The sequence below is a fragment of the Cygnus atratus genome, chromosome 32 (genome assembly GCF_013377495.2).
Source record: "Cygnus atratus isolate AKBS03 ecotype Queensland, Australia chromosome 32, CAtr_DNAZoo_HiC_assembly, whole genome shotgun sequence".
NCBI lineage: Eukaryota > Metazoa > Chordata > Aves > Anseriformes > Anatidae > Cygnus > Cygnus atratus.
In genome coordinates, this window is record NC_066393.1 from 327967 (window position 1) to 335471 (window position 7505).

Consider the following 7505-nt stretch of genomic DNA (forward strand, 5'->3'; position numbering starts at 1 on the left):
TAGAAAGACTCACCCTACATTGCTCAGAGTTCCTCTGCACAGTCACCGTGCACACCAGAGAAGAAGAAAACAAGTCAGGTCAAGACACATGAGTTAGAAGGCAGTGCCTTCTTGGACTGTCCACCTCAATGTGGCACAGCAGATGCCTCTGAGGGAGGTCTTGGATCATGCCCCTTCCAACTACCCCTAGCACCCCTCTGACTCTGGTAGGGATCATTGTCACCAGCCCAATCCTTGCACCTCACCAAATGAAGCAGGGCTGCTTGGTGAACCAGGCTCTCCACCTCCAGCCACCACTTCTCAGACTTCCCTCCACATCCCCTTCCCTCACTCTCGCTCCTACTCCAAAGCCTTCCGCCACAAACGACACCACCAGCAACACTATACCACTGCCCCAAAATCTCTGCATCATATGGTGTGCTCGACCTGCAGACAGATGTCCACACTCAGCATTCTCTTTCTTCAGGGACTCTCTAATAGACAGTGGGAAGGAAGGACACGTTGTTGAGCACCCCATCCCACAGAAGATGTATATACTCAGACTTATCAATCCACCCAATCCATCCCAATCCATCCTATTTTCTATGAGAAATAGTGTGGCCAACAGGACTAGGGAATAGATTGTCCCTCTGGTGAGGATGCAGCTTGAATACTGTGTTCAGTTTTGGGCCCCTCGCTACAAGAAGGAGGGTTTGTAGTGTCGGGGGGCTCATGCTGCTTTTTATTTTGTATATATTTTTTGTATATATTTTGTATATATATTTTTTGTATATAATATATATATCTAATAATATATAATATATATATTTTATATAATACATATATATAGTATATATTTTGTATATTTTTTTGCATATCATAGAATCATAGAATCATAGAATATCCTGAGTTGGAAGGGATGCATAATGATCATCAAGTCCAGCTCCTGGCACCACACAGGTCTGCCCAAAAGTTTAGACCATGTGACTAAGTGCACAGTCCAATTGTTTCTTAAATTCACACAGGCTTGGTTCAGTGACACTCCTCATCATACAGCAAAGGAAGGAAATCTCACAATGACCTGTCACCCCTCCCAGCATCTTCCTCTGAGCCTATTCTTTGAAAACTTTCCGCTTCCCACCACGGCAATACACTCTGCTCGAGTAGGATGCTCCTGACATCAGCGAGGTGTGATCCTAGCATGAAATCCATCCCTTCTCAAAGGCTAAGCCCTCTGCTGTTGGCTGGAAGGGCTTCTGTGGGTAACTAGCTCAGAGAAGTCTACCCCACAGGTGCTCACTTCTCTCCACAGTGATCCGTCCCACCCCAGATGTTTCCAAGGATGACCACGGTCAGGAGGAGTGGGATCCTGCATACTTACTTGGAGGCTGAAATCTTTTCCTTAGCTCTTGGATGCCTTGTTGCTTGCTTTCAGGTTCTTAGCACAATGTTCATATGAAAAGATAGAAAAGACAATATTTAGCCAAGACTTTTCCTGAAGGAAGAACAAGAAAGGATTTGCACAGCTTTTGGGGAAGAACAGGTCATGTCAACAGCCCAAGAATCCTAGGGTCCTGTGAAATATGCGCCTGATAGCAATGTCTTGGCTTTGGACCAATGTATCCTACCATTCATGATCATTCATGAGACCACTCATGATCTCAGGGCCATGATACTCTGTGAAGTGCCCCAGAGCCCACGTGCAGCCTCCCATGGTCTTTGCTGGGAAAGTTTCAGGGGACTCATGCTGCTCCTTCCTTTGAGGACACACTGAGGAGAAGTTCCCAGGATGGTTTCCCTGTGGACCAGCTTTTGCTTTCAGGCAGTTGAAGGCCTGCTTGGGGATTCCTCTGCTTACCTAGTTCCTTCTCCATCTTTTTCACTATCTTCACAAAAAAGGGTCTCTCCACACAACCTCCAGCATCGATTCAAGTGTGCTCCTATTGTTTGCCGCCACTTTCGTTTCTGTGAAGAAACAACAATAACCTGTGCTCAAAGACATGTCGTTTCTGTTCTGATGGAAGCTGATTTCTTCTGATTTTATAATTAGCTGATTACAAAATAAGTTCTTCTTCCAGAACTGCTCATCATGGTTCCTCTCCATGGCATTCAGTTTCCATCACCTGTAGCTGGCTGGAACAGGCTCTGTCTGAGAAAAGGCCGACACTGGTCTCATCCCTCAGAGGCCACCCCTGCATTCCCTGCAGGGGTGGAATTCCTAACAATGAATCAAACTCCAAGGATGTGTTTGTGAAATTGAATGTATGTGTCTGTATGTAGGCAACTGGTACGGAGCCATCTCAGAAGAATCTTCTCTGTGTCGTGTCTGAACTCTGATTTCCTGATATGTGCTTTGTGCAACCTGCAGGGGAGGCAGGAACTCTGGCTTCCACGAGATATTTCCTAAAATACACCACTTATATGTCATAACATCAATTTTCCAGACAGAAAAGGCAGCACAGAATTCCACCTAGTTACAGCACGAGATGGGAAGGCAAATTTGAAAGAAAGCCAGTCCCAGAGGACAGCACAGTCCCAGAGGATGCAATTGCACAAACTTCCTTGATCTAAAGAACAAGTGATGAAAATGTATAATGTATACATATGAGCAAACACATAAGAAGCAGGGCTGCAGCTCACAAGTGTGTTTTTATTGAAGGGAGGAAGAGGAACCCTGAAGAGGAGCCTCCAGAGTCCGGGTCTCGTGGATTACTGAGTCAGACCTGCCAGGCTCCTGAGGAGGTCTCCAGTAACCAAGGGCCTCCCAAAAGATGCCAGACCCCCATGGTAGAGATATGAACTGCACCCCTGCAGGTGAGTTAGTGGCTCTGCTTGCTCAAGCGTGTAAACCTCTGCACACAGTCCCAGGAAGGACATCCTGAGAAACATGTTCTCCTCATGGAGATACTTTAAGTCCCAGGCCCAGAGACATAAGTCCTCCTCAGGGCAATTAATGCCCAAAGTAACCATGACAGGAAAGAGCATGACAAAGGTAAGATACTTCCCATCTCAGTATTTCTGAAAGCAACAGAAACTCCCACAAACAGCTGACAAAAAGACCTGAAAATAACTTTGTGGAAACAGTTTCAAGCACAGTATCTTCTTCTGCAACCAGAGTTCCCACCCTGAGCAAGTGAAACTTTTCTGCAAGGTGAACTGACACTTTGAGGGAGAAATCCCCTATGAGAAATAGAGGAAAGAATTGTTCCCCTCATTGATTTTGCATTCATGCCTTGCCATGCCTTGGCTTACTTTTTGTCATGGACAAACAACCTATGATAGCAAGTGTGTGTACTTCTGATCGTCTTTCTTTTCACTCTTCCGTTTCATTTTCAAACCCGAAATTGAAAATGTCTTGAAATCCAATATATATATAAGCACTAGACATGCTTGAACACAGCTAGTGAAAGCTGTATTCCTTTAAACTTCTTAATAATTAATCAAGTTATTTATTTATTTTGCAATATTTATTTTTATATATTTATTAAATATTTTATATATTTATTAAATATTTCATTTTTTTCATCTTTCATTTCACCCTTTCGTTTTCATTTTCAAACTCGAAATTGAAAATGTCTTGAAATCCAATATGTATAAACACTAGACATGCATTAACACAGCTAGTTAAAGCTGTATTCCTTTAAACTTCTCAATAATTAATCACAGAATCACAGAATCATCTAGGTTGGAAGAGACCTCCAAGATCATCTAGTCCAACCTCTGACCTAACACTAACAAGTCCTCCACTAAACCATATCACTAAGCTCTAAATCTAAACGTCTTTTAAAGACCTCCAGGGATGGTTCCTGAACCACTTCCCAGGGCAGCCTATTCCAATGCCTAACAACTCTTTCAGTAAAGAAGTTCTTCCTAATATCAAGTTATTTATTTATTTTCCCATAGCCAGAAAGGAAGAGCAAAGGTAACCTAGCACACTCTACATTTTCAGGGATTTTTTTTTTTTTCCTGGAAACAGTACAACAGAGTGATACATTCTTAAAGAATAACTGTGGATATATACAAAAATGCCATAACGTACCTTCAGAAAATCCTCATCTCATCTGTGTCTCTCCTGAGCTGACTGGCTTTCACTTGCTGTATGACGGCGCAGTTACGGGCAGCCTTCAGTGCCCTTGGACTTTACACAGTTACAGGGAAGAAGGCTCTAAATAAAGCGTTGACACCTTGGCACCTGACCGGCAGAAGATTATTTACCACCCTTGGAAATCTCACCCTTGGATAAGATTTAGTGTTGTGACTCTCTTTCAGGAATGCCTACAGGCAACCTGAGGAAGAAAGGTTGTAGGACATACATGATGTGTGTGCTTGGAGTTATCTTGAATATGCCTCTGGTACCGATAACATATGAACGGCTCCTACCCAAGGAAGATTGGTCACTAAGAGCAAGATAGCTGTACTTTCGGGAACGGCTTACCCCTCTGATATCACCGTAGGAGACAAATCACTTTTTGAAAAGAAACCTCTTTATTGTGCATTGTTAGGGATGCCTCTGTTGGCCAGATAGGGCCATATCTGCCTTTTTCTGTTGTTCCCTTTACAGAACATCGTAGCACATTCAGTGGTGAAAGGGACTTTTTAGGTTCAGAATAATTTGTGAATCAGGTCTAAGAAGCTTTATCTTGCCTATGCAAGCAGTGATTTCCAGTAGTAGCATGTCAGCAGCTCTGTTCTAGATGTCTTCTGTAAATAAGAGAAGATTGTGCTCTTTTGAAAGTGACATGGGTTGCCACTTGTAGGTTTTATAGCCCTATCTGAAATCTACTGGTATTTACTGCCGTATCATACCTCCTCTTGAGGAACTATTTAAAGTACAAAAGTCATTTGTAACACTTATCAGGATTTCTTAGATTTTTTTTTCCTGGACTTTTGATGGTAATTTGATGAAATATTAACTTATGTTGTGGATTAGTCTGTCAGGCAGCTAAGCAACAGAGAGTCATTTGCTCAGTCCCTCCCTGAAGTGGGACAGGGGGGAGAATCTGGAAAAAGAAATGCAAAACTCATGAGCTGAAATGACGTTTAATAGGAAATAGAATGACAGAAAACAAGTGATGCACAAAGTAATTGCTTACCACCAGCCAGTCTCCGAGCAACTGCAGCCCCCTTGGACAAGTCCCTCCGGATTACATTGTTCAACATGATGTTGTGGAATATCCCTTTCATTAGTTTGGGTCAGCTGTCCTTGCTGTCTCCACTCCCAGCTTCTTGTGCATCCTCATCCTCCTCACAGGCAGGGCAGCAGAAAAAGCAGAAAATTCCTCGACTTGGTGTAAGCACTGCTTTGCAACATTTAAAACCTCAGAGTGTTATGAACATTATTCTTAACCTAAATCCAAAACACAGCACCGTACCAGCTACTAGGAAGAAAAATAACTATTCCAGTGGAGACCAGGACCTTTGGCAGCCTCATACCAACCTGACTTGCTTCTCCCCCCACAGCCTCCCACACCCCTTTCCCCATCCAGGGCACTAGAATTTTCTGTTCAGGAACATTAGCCCTTTAGAAAGCAGGAATATTTTTACAAGATAAGATCAGTAGCAAGTGTTAATATGTGAACTTAATGCAACAATACCTCCAGAGTTTTCAACAATTCTCGGTACAGAGTAGTTGTTGAGAACTAAGTGAGGTTTGTGTATTTGCTGTTGGTGCTCATTCTGAAGTTGTTTTTAGAAACATGATCATCAAGGAGATAGTAGGATACAGAGGGACTGGGATACACACATATGTAGGATGATATTGAGATTGGAATGAGCTTGAGATTGTCCACCAGTCCTTCTGTGGGACAGGCTGCTAAGAAATGTGTCTTCCCTCCCTACGGTCTTTTTACAGGTTCCCTGAAGGAGAATGGTGATTGAGGACATCTGCCTGGAGTCTGAGTATGCCAGCTAATGCAGAGGGATTTGGGTCACGGTATAGTGTTGCTGGTGGTGTTGTGTGTGGGGTAGGCTTTGCAGCAGGAGCGAGAGTGGGGGAAGGGGATGTGAAAGGAAGTCTGAGAAGTGGTGGCTGGAGGTGGAGAGTCTGGGTCACTGTTGTGGTTTAAACCTGGCAAGCAGCTAAACCGCTCACTCACTTTCCCCAAGTGGGATGGGGGAGAGAATCAGAGAGGCAAAAGTGGCCAGCCCGGGTCACCTATCTTGGCTCTGTCCCATCCCAGCTTCTGATGCACCACCCCACCTCCACCACCACCCACCCCCGCCCTGCTTCCAATTTGTGAAGGGGAAAAGGGCAGGCCTGCTTGAGAAGGGGAAAAGTTCTTGGCTCTGTATAAGCACTGTTCTGCAACAACTAAAACATTGGTGTGTTATCAGTACTATTTCATCAAAAAACCCACACACAGCATTGTGAGCCTCTATGAAGAACATTAACTCTGTCCCAGCCAAAACCATGACAGAGGCATAGTGTTAGGGAGCACTTGCAGGTGGGACCACTTGCATGCAAGAGACGCTTGGAGCAAGCCTTTTGCTCCCATAATCTTAATGTTTTATTTTTGAATCCATCTATTATATACATATATATGTATATATTTATTTATTGGCCCTGAGAATATGTTTTTGTAAAGATGAAAAGACAGTCATGAATGTTAAATGTAGGGAAGAGTGTATCAGGGATGGGGCACTCCTGGTCTCTTCTTTGCACAAGCATTCAGTCAGAATGACTGCAGGGATGGACTCATAGCTTTTGGACACCACTGCTGAGCGTGCTCCTTTGTGAGTGCTTAATGGACCTGATGCTGAGTCAAGACTTAAAGCAGTATCTCAGTTGAGCGAGTAACCCTGAGGAAAGGGAACTCCATGTGCTGGGATGTAGGGAGTGGCCAGGCTGAATCCCCCATGCAAGCAAGAAGGCCTAAGGGTGCTGTGTTACAGACATTGCATATTCTTGTGTGCAAGGGTCTGGCCAAGCAGAGGTGCCATATCCCTCAGCAGCTCAACTGCCAACAAGGGCACATCGCTGTCATGCCCATGCAGACAGACACATTGCAGGCCATGTGTGCCAGGCGTGGCCATTGCCTAGGGTTTTGGAGAGTTGCTGGGAGTGCAGTGGGGCTCTCCAGGTCTTGATGCTTTACTTCCCAGAGTCCAGGGAATATGGTATGTCTTTCTGCTTGCCCACAAGCTTTCCATGTGAAAGTGATAACATGCTTTGGAGAACATGACGAGGGCTGTTCCAGAAATGCCAAGCTCCTCATAGACAGCACCCTGATTGAGCCTGCCAGTGCCATAGTCTCAGTGTTCCAGCTTGTGCTCTTGAGTTTTGGCTTTGCCAAGGCAGTGCCTCTTCGCCACCTGTAGACTGTCTTTTACCTTTCCTTTCTGGAGCTGCAGGGCTCCACTAAGCAGAAACAGTGGACTACCTGTTATAAGTAAACAGTTGGTGTTTTCCCAGCTTGTTTTTTTCTTCTTTGTCATGGAAGATCTTCTGATTAGCTTTCTAGGCCTTTTTTCTTTAGGCCTTCTGATTAGCTTTCTGACCTGTAGAAGAGACATGCTACCATAGAAGA